Source organism: Bidens hawaiensis, unplaced genomic scaffold (assembly GCF_021521415.1).
Source record: "Bidens hawaiensis isolate Kalapana, Puna unplaced genomic scaffold, B.hawaiensis_p1.1 tig00014095_1, whole genome shotgun sequence".
Lineage (NCBI taxonomy): Eukaryota > Viridiplantae > Streptophyta > Magnoliopsida > Asterales > Asteraceae > Bidens > Bidens hawaiensis.
In genome coordinates, this window is record NW_027492212.1 from 536,256 (window position 1) to 556,289 (window position 20,034).

At 38.0% G+C, this 20,034-nt stretch overlaps 2 pseudogenes across 1 annotated transcript; both read right to left on the bottom strand.

Moving 5' to 3' along the window:
- Positions 1-14,243: 14,243 nt before the first annotated feature.
- On the bottom strand, positions 14,244-14,942 carry LOC143545868 (F-box protein GID2 pseudogene; annotated as a pseudogene).
- A 1,624-nt stretch (positions 14,943-16,566) lies between these two features.
- LOC143545889 (uncharacterized) lies at positions 16,567-20,034 on the bottom strand (annotated as a pseudogene). The gene is made up of 2 exons (XR_013137522.1): positions 17,096-20,034; positions 16,567-17,020 (listed from the first exon to the last, which is right to left on the bottom strand). The product of XR_013137522.1 is annotated as an uncharacterized LOC143545889 (transcript).

Genomic DNA, 20,034 nt, shown 5'->3' on the forward strand with positions numbered 1-20,034 from the left:
TCGAATATTAGTAGGGTTCGGTTCCCTAGTTCTCGAATATTAGTAGGGTTCGATTCCCTCTTCGTTACCATACAACCATACATCATACCTCGAGTATTATTAGGGCTCGGTACCCTTTTCGTAACCATACAACCATACAACCATCATTTCCTTCTTTTATTAACTTTATTACGTTCATACACATAAGCATACATATCATACTTACCTTATACATAGCGTTACAACCTGACAGTACGTGCAATATCCGAAGATCGTTCACGTACCATCAAGCAATCATTCATACATATCACATCATTCACATGAGGCATACACTTATCTCTTAGGATAAGCGTATTAACAAACATATCGAGTATGCACACAGCCCCAAAAGCATGACACATAAATGGGGCTAGAACTCACCTGAACACGGTTACGTTCACCGTTAATCGTAATCCCTTTCTTCAGTTGTGCACGGCTGACTGTATAACAAGTATACATATCAATTAACTATCACTACTCATATCATCTTTCTAGTCTTAATTACTACCCACAACGAACGGGGGTCTGGGGGCAGCGCCCCTGGCAACGGGGTCTAGGGGCATCAGCCCCTAGCAGGGTCCAAGGGGCAGAGGCCCTGGCTGGGGTCGAGCTGCCAGGTCAGCTTGGAAAAATTTTATTTCCATTAACTGTCTTAACACATTTTTCATTAGGTTTTTAATTTATTTCCTAATCGAACTTGACTTTAAGCGAAGTTAAACCTTAGGCGAACTTAGCTTTAAGCGAAGTTAAACCTTAAGCGAACTTAGCTTTAGGCGAAGTTATCAGTTAGGCGAACTTGGCCGTAAGCGAAGTTATCAATTAGGAGAACTTGGCCTCGGGCGAAGTTACCAGTTAGGCGAACTTGGCCGTAAGCGAAGTTATCAATTAGGCGAACTTAGCCTTAGGCGAAGTTACCAGTTAGGCGAACTTGGCCGTAAGCGAAGTTATCAATTAGGCGAACTTGGCCTTAGGCGAAGTTACCAGTTAGGCGAACTTGGCCGTAAGCGAAGTTATCAATTAGGCGAACTTGGCCTCAGGCGAAGTTACCAGTTAGGCGAACTTGGCCGTAAGCGAAGTTATCAATTAGGCGAACTTGGCCTCAGGCGAAGTTATCGCTTTGAAGGCGAAGTTATCGCTTTGAAGGCGAAGTTGCCCAGTTCAGCCGCTGTTTGGTTTCTATCAAGCATTTTTGGCGATTTTAACACCCTTGTTATGGTTCGACATCACCCACTACGCTCCCCAACCGTTTTCGGTCGTATAAACACTATAAAGCTTGGATCTTTAAACTTCAAAGATCAAGAATCATACCTTTTTGTGCTTGTTTGGATCTCGTTTAACTTGTTTAATCACAACTAATCGCTCACTCTCTCTCGGATCTCGCTCGTTCCTCTCCCTCGGCCGCCGCCGGTGTGAGTGGTGTGGGTGTGTTTTGGAGTGCTAGAGAATAAGATGGAATGAGTGATGTTTTAGGGTTTAGGGGATATTTATATCCCTTAACGCCCATGGACCTAAGGCCCATTCTCATTTATCCCATCTCAATTAATCTAAGTCCATGATCCGTTCCTTACTCGATATTAATTAATCAATAACGCGAAATCACTAAACATAACTTTCTTTATTCAACATTAAAATTTTAGGATGTTACACAAAGTAACAACAATAACACTCGAAAAGAAAAATAAATGAGAAATAAGGGGAAAGTCCCTGAGAACGAACAAGAGGAAGAAATTCCCGAGAAATATATGAATAGAATCCAAAAGATAATTAAAGATGCGGTTAGGGAAGAATCCACGTTTAGATCTCAAACTCGACAATCTAGACATTCCTGAACTGTTAACCCTTCCATTCATCCCTCTAAATCTGTTAAATCTCGTCCTAAGCCATTCCTTGATGAAGAAAGCGATCATGGGTCTAATGCCGATGAATGTATTAGGCAAAAGTTTAAAAGGATGAAAGTTAGTGGGTGTACGTTCAAAGATTTTAAGTACTATGGACCGAAGGAATTCCATGGTGACAAGGGAGCCATCACAACCGTGAGGTGGCTCGAGGAGATGGAAACTCTTGTTATCACAAGCAAGTGTTCTGAGGAGGAGAAAATTCAATACTCCGCTCTCATGTTTAAGGGTGAAGCACACGAATGGTGGAATGCGCTATTGATGAGTAAGGGAAGAGAAGTGATGTACGGCTTGACGTGGGATGAGTTTAAGGCCATGGTAATGGCGAAGTTTTGTCCTATGCATGAGACTGATCAGATTCAAACCAAGTTCCTTAACCATAAGGTCATATGAACAAATCTTTGAGAATACAATACCAAATTTCTTGAGTATTGTCGCTTTGTTCCCCAGCTGGTTAACCCTGAGTCCAGCAAAGTCACTCGATAAATATGGGGACTGCCGCGGGAAATCCGCGACATGGTAAGGTCTCACCTACCTCAAACCGCTGACTCTGCTATGGAGTTGGCTGGGTACTTGATGGGCGGCATGGTCCGCAACAAAGAAGAGGACAAGAAGGTGACTCCAACGACTGCTCAAGGAAGGACTGGTGGAAGTTCCAACTTTAGAGGCAAGGGCATAAACCGAAACAACTCTACGCCGTGCAAAACTTGTATGAGATACCATAAGGGCCGATGCAATTTCGCCCCGTCTCCTAAAGTCTGTGAGTCCTGTAATCGTACGGGACATGATGCTGCTAATTGTTGGAAGTAGAAGATGACTTGCTTTAATTGCAGGGAGATGAGCCATCTGAGAGTGCCCAAAGAACAAACCTGCTGCTGGTGGTGAAGGTGGAAGTGGCCAGAACAAAAAGGGAAACGCTCGAGTCTTCATACTCGACACAAAAAGGGCCGCTGATGTGCCGGAAACCATAATCGGTACGTTTCTATTCAACGACACCTATGCTAGAGTTTTATTTGATTCAGGTGCGAATTTAAGTTTTATAGATTATAATTTCTGTAGTCTATTAAACGAACCATTAACAAAATTATATAAAACTCTAAGCGTCGAGACTGCTAGTGGCAAAATCGTTAATATCTCCGAAGCCCTTGAAAACGGAAAAATTCTTTTAGCTGGTTATATTCTGCCTATTTGTTTGTTACCTATGAGCCTGGCTGGTTTTGATATTGTACTTGGTATGGATTGGTTATCCGATAACCATGCTTGTATCGTTTGCAATAGCAAAACTATTGAACTTCAAGCCCCCGATAAACGAACGATTCGAATTGAATGGGACAAAGACGCTGGCCAAGTTAGCATAATTTCTATGATTAGGGCTAACAAATGTTTGAATCAAGGATGCCTCGCATTCATGGCCTACGTCACTGAAGAGTCTAAATCAAAGCCAAAAGAAATCAAAGACGTTCCTATCATTTCTGACTTTTCTGACGACTTTCCTGATGAACTTCCTGGAATCCCTCTCGATCGTGAAGTAGAGTTTAGGATCGATCTTATTCCTGGTACTGCTCCGATCGCCAAAGCTCCGTATCGTTTAGCGCCGACTGAAATGAAATAGTTGAAGAAACAGCTCGATGAGCTTTTAGAGAAAGGTTTTATTCAACCAAGTTCGTCGCCTTGGGGAGCGCCAATTCTATTCGTCAAGAAGGATGGTTCCATGCGAATGTGTATCGATTATCGTGCGTTGAACAAAGTTACAATCAAAAACCGATATCACTCCCTCGAATTGATGATCTTTTCGACCAACTTCAAGGTGCTAGCTATTTTTCAAAAATCGATCTTTGTTCCGGCTATCACCAACTCAAAGTTCAATCCGAAGATATTCCGAAGACTACTTTTCGAACAAGGTATGGACATTATGAGTTCACGGTTATGCCGTTTGGACTTACTAATGCCCCAGCCGCGTTCATGAACATGATGAACCGTATTTGTAAGCCTTACTTTGATAAATTTGTTATCGTCTTTATCAACGACATACTTATTTACTCTAAGTCAAAGGCTGATCATGAAGTTCACCTTCAAACTTTGCTTGAAATTTTTAGAATCGAGAAGTTGTACGCCAAGTTCTCGAAATGCGAGTTCTGGTTGCACGAGGTGCAATTTCTTGGTCACGTCATTAATGTTAACGGTATTCAAGTGGACCCATTTAAGATTGAAGCTATCTCTAAGTGGGAAGTCCCAAAGTCGCCAACCGAGATCCGAAGTTTCTTAGGTTTGGCCGGCTACTACCGTAGGTTCATCGAAAACTTTTCTCGTATCGCCGTTCCCTTAACTTCATTAACTCGAAAGAACATCAAGTATGAATGGGGGACGAAGCAACAAGAGGCGTTCGATATACTTAAACAAAAACTCACCCAAGCACCTATCTTGGCTTTGCCAAAAGGTACTGAGGATTTTGTAGTCTTTAGTGATGCATCTCACTCGGGTTTGTGATGCGTACTAATGCAACGCAAGAAAGTAATTGCTTATGCCTCTCGTCAACTCAAAGTACACGAAAAGAACTACACGACTCACGATCTAGAGCTAGGCGCCATAATCTTTGCACTTAAGATTTGGAGGCACTATCTCTATGGAGTAAGATTTACCGTGTATACTGATAATAAGAGTTTAAAACACATATTCGAACAAAAAGAGCTTAATATGCGCCAACGACGCTGGATGGAAACGCTCAACGACTATGATTGCGAGATTGTATATCATGAAGGCAAAGCCAACGTTGTGGCTGACGCCTTAAGTCGTAAAGAGCACGAAAAGCCAAAAAGAGTTCGAGCATTGCGGCTAGAACTTCAAATTGATCTTTTCGAACAAATCAAATCCGCGCAAACACAAGCGATCAATGAAAACCAAATCTCCGACGAAAAACGTAACGGCACCATTGACTCGTTAGTCAAGGGTGACGACGGTATCCTTAAAATGGGAAACCGGATTTGGGTACCAATCGTTGGAGGATTGCGTGAGAAAATTTTGAACGAAGCTCATAAGTCAAAATACATGATGCATCCCGGAAGTGATAAGATGTACCTCAATCTAAAGGCGAACTATTGGTGGAATGGAATGAAAAGGGATGTCGCTTCGCATGTTGCGAAATGTTTAACTTGTTTAAAAGTTAAGGCTGAACACCAAAAGCCTTCGGGATTGCTTTAGCAACCCGAACTTCCCGTTTGGAAGTGGGAGTTAATTACTATGGACTTCATTACCAAACTCCCGAAGACGACTCGACAACACAATGCTATTTGGGTGATTGTGGATCGATTGACGAAATCCGCACACTTTATACCCATCAATGAGTCGTATTCAATGGATAGATTAGCGCGTATCTATGTGAACACCATTGTCGCTTTGCATGGGGTACCGCTATCTATAATAACTGACCGAGACAGTCGATTTACGTCTCATTTCTGGAAAAGCTTCCAGCAAGCTCTTGGTACGAAGTTGAATCTTAGCACTGCCTATCATCCGCAAACTGATGGGCAAAGTGAAAGAACGATTCAAACGTTGGAAGATATGCTCCACGCTTGTGTGATCGACTTAGGTGGAAGTTGGGACGACCACTTACCCCTAATGGAATTCTCGTACAATAATAGCTATCACACAAGTATTCAAGCCGCACCATTTGAGGCGTTATATGGTCGAAAGTGTAGAACGCCTGTGTGTTGGTCTGAAACTAGAGATAATCAACTATCTGGACCCGAGATAGTCCAAGAAACCACCGACAAGGTTATTCAAATTCGAGAACGACTTAAGACGACACGTGATCGCCAAAAGAGTTACGCCGATTTTCGTCGTAAGCCGTTAGAATTTAAAGTCTGTGATAAAGTGTTATTAAATGTCTCCCCTTGGAAGGGCGTTGTTCGCTTCGGCAGGAAAGGAAAATTGAGTCCTTGATTCGTTGGACCTTTCGAGGTACTTGAACGAATCGGTACTGTTGCATACCTATTGTGACTGCCTGAGGAAATGCAAGGAATACATGATGTATTCCATGTTTCGAATCTGCGTAAGTGTTTGACCGATGAATCTTTGGCGATGCCATTGAAATACGTAGAAATAAACGAAAATTTGAAATTCGTAGAACGTCCAATTAAAATTGAAGATTCAAAAACAAAGAAATTAAAAAGAAAAACTTTGAAAATTGTGAAAGTTAAACGGGACTCGCGTAGAGGGCCCGGATATACTTGGGAACTCGAATCGGAAATTAAAAGGAAATACCCCCAACTATTCTTGTAAAACAATCTCGAGGACGAGATTTGTTTCAAGGTGGGGAGGATGTAACACCGTGAAAATTTCGAGTTCAAAGTATCAACTTTCCAAAGTTTAGAGACTAAAATTGCCAAATTCCAAAGTTGAGAGTCTAAATTATAAAATCTAATTTTCCTGACCCATCGCGGTACGCGACAGGTCAGAAGAGACTCCCATCGCGGTACGCGATGGGGAGTCTGACACAGTGTGACACGTGTGCCACGTGGCACACGGTGGCACTATGTGCTGCCACGTGTCACCACGTGGCAACACTGCCGCCACATGTTGCCACGTGGAGCGGTGACTGCCACTTGTCGACACGTGGCAGGCCTACACCTCTGCGTCATCAACCCTACGTCGCGGTACGCGACGGGGTGCTTTGGAGCCGGGCGCGGTACGTGATGGGATCCAAGATTTGGTCTATAAATAGCGGCCAAAGGCAGCTCATTTCTACACACCAACATTGCTCTCACATCTCACTACTCTCTCTCTAGCTTTACCTCGATAAATGTGCCTTAATACCTCGTTAAGCATGTCCCGATCCCTCAATTGTGTAACAACGTTTCCTCGAAGTTGTGCCACCCTTTACCCACATACGATCAAAGGTGTTTGTTATAATGGCGATGAATCTCGAAATTCGTGTCAACAAGTGTTGAAGATTTGGCGTTTCTCAATTAGCGTGTCGAGCAAAGTAAAGCAGCGTTGGAATGCTGCTCGAGTCCCTAGAGTTTCTATACACCACTTGAGGTTGGCGTAATATCGAACTTAATATAATTCAATATTATATTAAAGGCTTAAGCCATAAGTCGAGGATATACTCGATACCTCGATAAAAGAAAAGAAAACATAACAAAGAAACGAAAGAATATATGATCTTTGAATATTGTGAATTCATATATATGTGTGTAAGTATATATGTATATATATTCTTTGTTATAAAATATTATTTAAAGAATAAAGAGTATTCTTAAATAATAAAAGAAAATGATTACGTTTCTTGGAGAAGAAGAAACGTCGGGTTTTCATATAAACTAAAGGTTTATAATTTACTTTTAAACAAGAGGTTTTCAAGTAAATAAGAATTGAACTAAAGGTTCAATCGAGGATTGAGATATAAGACTAAAGGTCTTAAGCCGGATCGTGTATCTGACTAACAAATATTTATACTCGTAACTATAGGTTCGAGATAAAGAAAGGGAAAGACCCTTGGACGGTGAGTGAAGCCGATCCTAAAGAGACAAGGTGAATACGCTCCCCAAACTTTTAAACTTGTTTTCAAATGAGTCAAACTTGCTATATGAAATTGTTTACAAGGAACTATGTGTTCCTAATGCCGTTATAACTATGGGTATAAACCTAGCTCTCAGGCTGTGGTATACATATGTCTGGATCCTTACATAGGTGGTACTATGCGATGTATGGGCATGATCGCATCACCCTTGGTCGTAGGACGCTCTCCTGCAGGGAGTACGACCGTTGTGTATATTTACGGGTACTTAATAAAGTCGAACGCTGCGGTGTTTGTGAGGTGACCTAGTGTAGAGGCTCTAGTTTATAATGTGTTATTTGACTTTGTTATTTCTAAGCCACGTTGGGCCGAGGCAGGCGTAGTCTCGAGGGGTAATAAAGTAAAAGAAGTTATTTTGCGTCAGCGTGTTCACCAGCATTCGTTGCTGACGTATTTTCTTACATTTTGCAGGTGAACAAGTATAGCACTTGGAGTGTCGAAGTGCTATTGATATATCCGATGGCTCGGATTTCTTTTGTAACTTAATATATAAATATGGTGGTTTGTAATTATTAAACACATAAATATTTCGTAACTTAAGCGGGTGTTATAATCCCGCCTTTTTTTTATATATAAATATTACACTTTTTATCCTTAAGGTTTATAAGTCTTCCGCAAACTAACGCAACTCTGATTTATTTACAATCACGATACCAACTATTGAGTCACGCTCCTAGGCCCTAGACGGGGGTGTGACACCCGTGAATATGGGTCAAATGCATAAGTAGCCTTCATTTAAAAATCAAGCAAATCTGGTGACTCAAAAAAAAGGGGAGCGACCATATCACGACACATGGGATTTTTATGTTTTTGTTTATATATATTATAGATGCCATATATATAAGTATATAACCTATTTGGTTTAAAATTTCAAAGTGATGTTCAAAACAAAATGAGAAAGATGGAGCTTTGAGTGGTTCATATATATCTACCTACAGGCCTTTTAAAGTAACATCCAATATCTTCGTTTTTGTAAATTATTTGTTATATAAAATATTGTTTATGTGCTCATGTTATAATTTCACTTAATATGCATGAAACTAAAACACTACAGAGCACCCAGTTTACTCGTATGCATTCGTGTACTTGTCTCTTTAAAGTCTACGTATGTTCATTTACTTGTGATCAGATTCATGATTTAAAAATATTTTTGTCGCCGGAAACAGAAAATTAAAACCATATTAATAAAAGAAATCACTCGTGATACCGATGAACAGAGTGCTAATGAATACCTCAAGAACCAACAAGACGAATCAGAAAGTGAAGTTGTAGCGATTCGGACTGAGTTTTTAACAAGCGAACGATTATCGGTACTACCTACATCGCGGAACCGCGACCCGATCACCAAAACAACCGTAGTTAGACTTTGATCAAAGGCATGATAAACTAATCCGTAGTAAGAGAATCAGAAGGGTTTGAAGGCTACCTAAATGCGAGAGTTATGATTTTCAGAATGGTACCGGCCGGTGACGGTGGTGTTGCTAACGAAGGCAGATGACACAATTAGAACTCATAGGGTTATGGTGAAAGAGTTAAGATGGTTTTTAAGTTGACAGAGACGTGGTGAACATGAAATCAAACTCCCGATTTATTTGATAGTTTGTTGAGGAAGATAAACTTTCCATCCATTTGTTAATTTATTTTCTTTAACCATCTTTTATGTTATACATCCACATTTATAATATATTTAAAGTTTATTTATCAAATTGAATTTCTATATTTCAAATACATATTTGATTGATTATAAAAGAAAGATTATTATATATCAACATATAGATTGAATAACATTTATTATATGTCGCATAGGTTAGTCGACATTGTTATTTGATCGGTTTACGTTAGTAACCGACATAATATTCAATATTTTTGTTCCAAATTATCGTATATTACAGTTTAACTATAACCGCACTCTCATGATGTTAAATAAGATCATTAAAATTAATGTTTTTGTATAGTTTTAGAAATGATAACAAAGTTTTAAGTCCATGTAATGTACTGAGGGTGATCTTCTGTTAAAATTCCATTACAAACAGCTAATTCGAAATCCTTGTTTTATTTGGGAACTGTTCTGCATAATTACTCAATTAATATTGTTTTATAAATTTGGGTGTAACAAAAGCTGACGCCCAATCCCGTAATAAGAAGCTCCAATATAAGGTAATCCTTGAAGAATCAAAGAACATAAATAGTTGTGTAAGCCCAATCCATGGAACTAATCTAAGAAGCTCCATCATGGAGTCTTCTATGAAAGCTCACGCACAAGCCAAGCACGTCACACTAGATCCTCATATAACTAATAGACTGGGTCGGGTGCATATTTAAGGATCGCCTCTTCAACTTATTTGAACTTGAAAAGCAGAAGATATGTCAGGTAGTATATACTATATAGGGTGTCAAGAAACGGGGGAGGAAGAAACAAAGGGTTGCAGATTAAGCATGAATCAGATTCAGATGGATGGGTAGCTTTTTGATACACACTCTAGGTGACTGACTGATTGATTGAAAATATCGCAGGAGAGTTATGATTCCTTTGTTTGGGTTAAATGTAACATTTGTGGTTAGAGGGATGCTTTAATTGGCTTCCCACTAAGGTTGAATTTGTGAAAAGAAACATCCAGGTACAATCATCTTAATGTGCAAGCTGCATTGGCGCGCCGGAATGCATTGCTCACTTGTTGCTCTTTTGCCTAAGTGCGAAATTGATTTGGCAAGGAATGCAATCGTGGTGCAGGGTGTCTTTCGAGGCAGTCTACACGGTAAAAGACCTACGCAGTTTTTCTTCCATTTAATCAATATATATTTTAAATTGATAGGCGAAATTGATAGGCTCAAGATATATTTGGTGGATTTTGAAAGCAAGGAATGAAAGGGTTCTCAACAGCACTTATCACAACCGGATAGGATCATGGAATAAATAAAGTCAAGTTAATTCCTTAGGATTAAGAGGGCGAATTTACAATTTCTAGATTGGAAGTCTGGGTGTGCTTTTAGAGTTTTAGTCTTTGTTTCTAGTTGGTCAATTTCCTGTTGTATTATACTATTATGTGACTATAGACAAGATTGTTTAATATCCAAGCAGATGACTGTTCCAAGATATGCACCTACGTATCTTGGATATTTGTGTATTGATACAATGGATACAGGATTCGCTCATATACCCTTTTGATCCATATGTTTAAGGTCACACACTAAGCAACATTAACAAGTTATGATCTTAATTTATATCAAAATATCTTAATCTTTACAGGGTTGCGGCTAGACTGACTATGCTTTATGGAACAAATTGTTGGGTCATGAAGAAAACACAAACACATAAGCGGAAGGTAGTAGAGATGAGGATGCTAAAGGGTAATGTGCGGGCACACAAGGTTGGATTAGATAAGCAATGAGGTTTTTCAGGGTAGATGAGGGTGGCTAGTTTATTTGATAGGATAAGGAATAGACAGAATTACAGAAATTATCCTTTATGTTTACCCCAAATTTCGTTTTATCTTTCAAATTGATGTTTATTATCCTTTACGTTTTAAAAAGTAACACATTTTGTCCTTTAGGCCTAACCCAGTTAAAAAATCTCGTTAAGTCTTGTCACGCGCTTCTCACGTGGGGCTATTTTCGTCATTTCAGGTCCGGTTATGTTTCCTCCCATTAAATACCCAATTCCCCCACCCTGATGACGGACTTGAAATGACGGAAATACCCCCACGTGAGAAGCACGTGACAAGACTTAACGAGATTTTTTAACTGGGTTAGGCCTAAAGGACAAAAGGTGTTACTTTTTAAAACGTAAAGGATATAAAAATCAATTTGAAAGATAAAGGACCACGGGGTAAACAAAAAGGACAATTTCTGTAATTCTGTCGAAGGAATATTGAGATGGTTTGGGCATGTGAAGAGGATGACTACGTTTGTTAGATTAGTGAAAATACTCTACAAAGGACTTAGCTTTACCTTGTCTTTTATTGGCCTCTGTTAGCTTCATATTGTCTTTTGATTGTATCATATTTTTATGTGTATCATCTCATTTTGCAACATATTCTGTTATTGTTATTGGTAGCGTATTAGTCTATATATTTTTGGCCCTTTTGCTTTCCGCTAGTTAAATTTCACGTGAAGAACTCTATTTTGCTATTATATTTTTCTTGTGCAGATTTTAAAGTCGGGGGTCTCTTTAGAAGCAGTTTCTCTGTTCTCTAATATATAGACATTTGGTTTGCCAACATTCAAGCCTCCTCGAAACCTACCAGTTGTTTGGCCATGGGTGCGTGGGATGAGGTTTTACTGTGTGTGGCTGACTGACGACTGTTATGTCATTGATAAATTAATACAAAGTATTGTGTCAACTTAAAGTCGAAGTATAAGAATATAAACTGAACTGTAACTCTAGAAGTACCGATAAATAATCAAGTAAACAGGACATAAAGTACATAATGGCAATTCCCATTCTCCATTTGTTGTAGTCCATGAGAACAAGGACACCTTGCTACACTACATAGATTTATAAACCTTGTTGATATAGCAAATCAGCAAGCCATTTGAAAACAAAGTAAACATACCACAAAGTTCTCTTATTTTGATAAAAGATCATCAACTAAGTTCCAAAAACACATCATGAAGCCGATGCTTTATGTGCATGATGAAGGTAATTTTCACCTTTAAAAACATGTATTCTATTTTCCCTAGAAACCAAAAATAAAATAAAATATTCTATATTTGAATAATATTCCAAACGACAGGGTTACACCATTGTTCCCTTCCTATTTCTTGTTCCTTCTAATCTTTCATTCGCATGTAATGCAAACAACAACTATGATATACTAGTTTTTATCCCCCGTATTACGGGGGTTGTTTTATATTGTTTATTCTAATATTTATTTATTTTTTGAATTTATATTTTTTTATTGTATGAAAGTTAATAATATACTTATGGTTTGATGATAAATTGTTTCATAAATAAATGAGATGTTATAACCCGGTTTAAAAGCTATATGGTTTTGATGAGACCCAAGACCCATTTATTTTTTTTACTATGAAATTGGTTTTTTAATTATAAATAAATTTATAAAAGTTAATAATATACTTATGGTTTGATGAGACCCAAGACCCGTTTATTTTTTTTACTATCAAATTTTTTTTTTTTAATTTAAATAATATATATCTTGTTTAAAATAAATAAGATATTAATTTTTATTATATTCTATTTTATAGGATTTTTACATCAATAATTTGGTGAGAATAATTTTAAATTTAATGAGATGTTATAACCCGTTTAAGGAATATCTGGGTTTGGTAAGACCCATACCCATGAATTCGGGTCAAATGCATAAGAAACCTCCATTTAAAAATCAAGCAAATCTGATGACTCCAAAAAAAGGGGGAGCGACCACATCGCGACACGTAGGATTTTTATATCTTCGTTTATATATATTATAGATTCCTCTACCACACCTACCGCTACCCCTAACCCAACTGTCTTATTCTCGTTTCTTTGGTTTTACAAGTGGCATGTGTTGGAATAGGGCCATCTCTGAGAATTTATATACCACGGCCGAGCTTAAATAAAAAAGGCCTTTAGGCCATGCCGAGTAAAGTTAAGTAATATATAATAACTTAATCATATATCTTAAACAATATCAACAATGAAAATACAGAGTTTATCTATTTTTATTAAAATATAGAATAAGATAATAAGTTACCAAAATAAATTAAATTTGAATTACTTAAAATAAATTAATCTAGATAAGCTATAAAAAAGTAATTGATCATATCACAATTTGTATTTTAGAAATAAGACAGAATTATAGAAATTGTCATTTATGTTTACTTCAAATTTCACTGTTTCTTTATCTTTCAAATTGATGTTTATTATCCTTTACGTTTTAAAAAGTAACACCCTTTGTCCTTTAGGCTTAACACGGTTAAAAAATCTCGTTAAGTCTTGTCACGTGCTTCTCACGTGGGGGTATTTCCGTCATTTCAGCTCCGTCATCAGGGTGGGGGAATTGGATATTTAATGTGGGGAAACATAACCGGACCTGAAATGACGGAAATAGCCCCCACGTGAGAAGCATGTGACAAGACTTAACGAGATTTTTTAACTGGGTTAGGCCTAAAGGACAAAAGGTGTTACTTTTTAAAACGTAAAGAATAATAAACATCAATTTGAAAGATAAAGGACAACTAACGAAATTTAGGGTAAACATAAAGGATAATTTATGTAATTCTGTCCAGAAATAATTTATCAAAGCAAATACTTGTATTTTATTTAAATTTGTTTTGGGGTCAATAAACACCAATCCTAAGGTCTGAGATAACCCAAAAAGCAATTGATCATATTACAATTTGCATTGCTTTACGTGTTCATTTAATTGTGTTTTTGCTCACCACCTTTAGTCATCATTGACAAATGTGGATGAGCAAAAATGTTACAATTAAGTCATCCACGATGCATGGATCGCCATTGGGCATCACTACCAAAGGTAGATGAGTGAAAACGTAACAATTCAAGTAATCCATGGTGCGTGGATGACTTGATTGTTACACATCCTTCATTATCCTCGTACCTACACCCCTCCCTACTCGACCATGAACAAATCGTTTGTGAGAAACTCTCAAATCTCTTACATATTTGTAGTCAATTTGATGCGTTTCAAACTGTTAATTGCACGAGAAACTTGATTCAAAGGCTAAATTCAATCAATCGTGTCCAGAATTACAAATACTTGATTCATAATAAAAGAAGAAACTTAGAACAATACATTAGCACGTACAATTCGTTGTTCGTAAAATCATAGCTATAGAAAATTACACACAAACACCAGATTCAGTAAACGAATTATTAAATTGTTTTCATTTTCGGTTAATTAAATTCATCTTCTCATAAGAACGAATTGACATAAGACAAAGAGAAAGTTGAACCTCATCTTTTCCCCAACGACTTTTCGCGGCAGCAGGCTTCGCCGGAACAACCGTACGCGGCGGCGGCAGACACGGCCACGCCGCCGGTGACTCAACACCAGTGGTATTAGAATTAGAAGGTTTAGATAAAGGCCACAAGTACTGAGAATGTAACAGTCTGAATCCACCAAACGCAAGTACAACTGAACGAAGCTGGTTATTACCGAATCCAATATTTGCCGAGTGCTTGGTACAGATCAGCTCCCATAACCGTTCGTCCTGAGCCGTACGATGCCACTGTTTGTTGACGCATCCGACGGCTCCTAACGTCCGCGCGTCCACGTTTTTCAGAATCTCATACAGCAGATTCTCGTCTAACAGAACGGCAGCAGCGTCAGTTTCTGGAACCGGATCTTGGCGGATCTTCTTTTTTATTTTGCCGCAATTACTATTACTATTAGGACCGCCGTTGTAGATCTGATATTCTGCAATTGATATTGATCTCTTCATAATAGAGATTACAGATGAGTTTTCGTGTCTGTGTTTTGATTCACGGATTCAGAAGAGAGGAAAGTAGTAGAGTTTGAGGAAGACGACAAGTTAAGAAATGAATGCGGTTTGGGAAATGGAAATTACAGTTTTGTCCTTTTTGTTTTTTTTAATTGGTAGAAAGTCAAACTAGCTTCATGGTTTTGGATTTTGTTTCTATACGCCCTCTGCCAACTAACCGTTTGGGCTGGGGTGTTCAAAATTTGATTCGAATTCGAAACATTTAAAATTCTACTCGATTCGAATTTGAATATGAAGATTTGAATTCGATTTCAAAATATTCGTATTCAAGTATAGTAATCGAATACGAATTCATGATTTTTTATTCGATTCGAAATTCGAATTCAAGTTATATAACATATTAATATATATTTAATTTATTAATTTTGATCAAAACCGTAAATAATAAATGCCCAAAACGTAATAATTAATCCCAACAACCCATACTGATATTTCTTAATTTTGCCAATACTTAATTTTGAACTTATTATCATGTGTTATTGTAGTTACTTTAAACTTTATATTTATGTGTTTTACATTGATGATTATGGTTTTTATTGTTTTTGACATAGGTGAACTTGAATCAATTCAAATTTATTCAAATTCGATTCTAATTCGAGTTTCAAATACGAATAGAATCGAATTTCGAATATGGGATATAATACGAATACGAATACGAATCGAATAACCCAACTTTTAAACGAATACGAATCGAATACGAATACCAGCAAAAAAATAAATTATTCGAATTATTCGATTCGATTAACTTGAAAATTCGTTATTCGATTCGATGAACACCCCTACGTTTGGGTACACCGCACACTTATTTCTTATCCTTTTGGGATGTAAACACCAACAACGACTAGTATAGGCTTATACGAGTATTATAGACATTGCGTGTTTGATATTTGTATCAAAAATTCATACTAAAAGCATTTGCAGAGTATATGAGTTGTAATATTGCTTTCTTATAACATGTGTGTGCGAAATATAGTCTGAACCCAACATGTTAAAAAATATTCTAGTACATACGAGGGACACAAGACTTCGATATCTTTAACCAGAAAGATGATCAGTACCAACTCTTTGGGTATGTTGATGCTTGATATCTAATAGATCAACCTAAAGAATGATCTCGGACATGTTATGTGTTCACCTACGAAGGCACGATGATTTGTTGGGTGTCTACAAATCAAACATTGATGGCATCATGATCAAGTCAGTTCAAACTAATATCATTCTAAAATGCTAGTCGATAATGCACATGATTGAGAACAATATTGGTCAATCTCATCTCATACAAGGAACATGCATTTTAGAGCACATTTTGATTAAGTTTTTTTTTTCGGTAAGGATTAATGAGAGCATAACTAATCTATTCGTATAAGTTTGTCTTTGTAGCCCTGAGGTATCAATTTAAACATCCTCAACTAGATTGTTAATAGTGTATCGGCAACAATAACGCATCACCTTAGGTACAAATAAATATTTCCCCTTATTACATGAACTTAGATGATAATAGGCTATTCGATATATGAATAATGGAGTTCTAGAGTTTCGGAATTCATTTGTTTTGTATCATATTTTTTTAGAAATATTACTATTTATATTAAAAAGCTATGGTAATTACACACAAAATTTTATAACAACTAGATAGCATCTTCTTGTATCTAAACATCCTGTTTCTTCATCACTTGACTTTGATTGATGGATGTTGCTTGTGATTTCTGAATCACATCTTGAACACACTTGAGTCTGCGGAGAACCTCAGTTATGGTGATCCTTCTGTCAGGAGAATCATTGGTGCATGAAAGTGCAACTCCAATGAGAGTTGTGAGACAATCAAGTTGACCCTTAAAGCTCATGGATTGACCATCCGAGCTGAATATACTTCGTTTTGGGTGCATATCAGGATCCAACACTTGATCCAAGTTATCTGGAAAAGAAGACTTCACCCATTTCTTGAGGTTTAAACCACCCACGAACATCTCGTCTGTTGGGCTCTTCCCCGTGAAAATCTCCATTAGCATAATGCCATAGCTGTATACATCTCCTTTGGTGGACGGTTTCGCTCCCATACCATACTCTACAATCAACGTTCATGTCATTATAAGATCAAACTATTCAATCATTTAAAAGAAGATGAAATTAGTGAACTAACCTGGAGGTATGTAACCCATGGAACCTTTAAGAACGTGCGTAGAGCTAAAGGACTGATCTTTGTCCACCAACATGCTAGCAAGCCCAAAATCTCCTATTTTTGCAGTCAAATCTTCATCCAACAAAACATTACTTGGCTTTAAGTCACAATGCACCACTGGAGCCACCACACATTCATGGTGAAGATAGCTCAACCCGCACGCTATATCAATTACCACTTTCAATCTATCCAACAAGCTCATTCCATTCCCGATCCACTTCTCTAAACTCCCATTCTTCATATATTCATACACAAGTGAAAGAAATTCATTGTTCCTGTGATCCAAACTGGAGCAGAGGTTATGAGCTTGACAAGATTCCTATGCTTTAGATGACGAAGTGCAGCACATTCAGCCAAAAAACTAGGTAAAGAGCCGGTAGTTTCCATGTCCAGAGCTTTCACAGCAATTTCTTGGGTTCTTCCATCAAGGTCAAGGCGCCCTTTGTAGACGGATCCGAAACTGCCACGCCCTATTAGGTTTTCCTGATGGAAGTTCCTAGTTGCCAAACGGAGCTGATCGTATGTCACCATGTAATGTCGGCCCTTGAAGGAACCAGAAGTGTCTATGACCTTAGCATGACTTTTTCCTCGGAAGTAAAAGAGAAAAACAATTATTATAAGTACTACTAATGCCAAACTGGTTGATGCAACTGAAATCAAGACGACTTTGTTGGTATCACTTCTTTTGCATTTTAAATCATAGCAAAGATTTGGGTTGCCTTCGACATGAACTCTGGTGAGATTTGAGAAAATCCCATTACTTGGAACATTCCCATCCAAGTTGTTGAAAGAAAGGTTCAGGAACTGAAGGGCGTTCAAGTTCTGAAGAGTAAGTGGGATTGAACCAGAGAGTTGATTGGAGGAAAGATCGAGAGTTGTCAAACCATTTAATTCTCCCAAACCATCTGGAATATCGCCTGAGAACATATTTTTGGAGATGATCAGCTGCTCCAAGCTCTTGCAATTCTGAATTGAGTTTGGAATGTTGCCCGACAAACGGTTGTTAGAGAGATCAATTGTTACCACTCCGTCTAAATTTGCAATTTCTTGAGGCAAAGAGCCTGTTAAAGAATTGCTTGAAAGATTTAGAATGGTACTCAAACTTGGGAGATCAAGAACTTCCCTCGGGATACTCCCATTGAGCTTATTCATGGACAAATCCATGGAGGTTAGCCTTTCGAAACCCCTAAAACTAACAGGTATGCTGCCCTCCAATTCATTGTTTGACAAATCAATTTGTGCTAACTTCCGAAGACTACCCAATGAATTCGGGATATTCGAAGTCAATTTATTTTTGCCTAGAATAAGCTCTTGTAAGCCTTCCAACTGGCCTATTTCTGAAGGAATTTCACCGGATATGGAATTGAAGCTTATATTTAGTAAAGCTAAGCCTTTTAGCTGACTAATTGACGGTGGGATGCTGCCAGACATCTGGTTTGAACCCATGTATAACATTCTAAGTTTTTTGGAAAGATTGCCTATGAACTCTGGAATGATACCATCAAAACCATTTCCATCAATGGCTAGGAAATCAAGCTTTGTGCTATTTGTTAATGAATTTAAGAAACCAAGACCCTCACCTCGCGAGCTAACGAGGTAATTGTAGCCTATGTTATACATTTCTAGCTCGGGGAGGTTACCTAGTCCTGGTGGTACTGTCCCATGCAATCTATTATGTGCAAATCTAATGAATCTTATGTTTGTCACATTGTGCAACGAACCAGGAATAGTACCGGTGAATTTGTTAATGCAAAAAGTTGAAATTTATTAAATTTGGGAGTGTATCCCCAACGTTGTAAGGTATATCACCCGACAAATCGTTAGAAGCCACAGCTAGCCACTCAAGTGAAGACATGTTATAAATGGCTGAAGGAACAGTTCCATTAAGATTATTAATAGTGAGATCAAGAGTTTTCAGGTTCAGGAGGCGAGACAAGTAACTAGGAATCGGGCCACTAAGAGTATTGGTTCCCAATCTCAAAGTTATCAATGATGAGAGGTTACCGATGGATGGTGGAATTGAACCAGAAAGATTGTTTCCTGCCAAGTTCAGAGTTTGAAGATTAACAAGGGGAGTGAGATCTTTAGGAATAGAACCTGTAAGTTGGTTTTGCATGAAATCAATGACCCTTAGCTCGATGCAACGACTTATGTTTGCTGGAATGGGGCCTTGGATGCTATTGAAACTGATGTTAAGGACTCGTAGACGTAAAAGATTGGTGATTGTTTCAGGAATTATGCCCTGGAATTGATTATCTTGGAGTTGGAAGTGTTGTTAGAAAAGATAGGTTCCCGATATTTGGGCTAACTGGGCCCGATATCCGAAGGCTAGAGAGATCAACACCTACAACCCTTTGGCCACGGACGTCACATGAAACCCTTGTCCAGTTGCACGGGGACGAGTTTGGATCCCATGAAGCTAAAGCGTCTGGTGGTTGGGTGATCGTTTGAGATTTCAGGTAGATCAAGGCTTGTTTATCAGTTTCAAGATTCAAATTGACAGAAGCTACATATGTGTTGTGTAGGAAACATGAACATAAATAGATAAGAATATGGAGTATGGAAAGGTGAATGATTGAAGCCATTATGTTTTTAGATGACAATAAGTTTGGCTGTTGGATATTGGTGTGTGGATGGGCATATGCATTTATAAAGAAAGTTGATTTTGTCATTTTCCATTCATCATATTACAACTGGATATGCAACTTGTTAAATAGATTTGGAACAAGTCAAACAAAATAATGTCAGAAAGTCCTTCCACGAGTAGTAGCTAATGACTTTAGGTTGTACTTGTATGTATTTCCGTAAATTTCTTAAGAGGGCGAGAATGTGGCACGTCCCACCTCAGTTGGTAATCTATTCAAAATTGTCTTCCTGTGGTATTAGTCTTGATCTTGTCT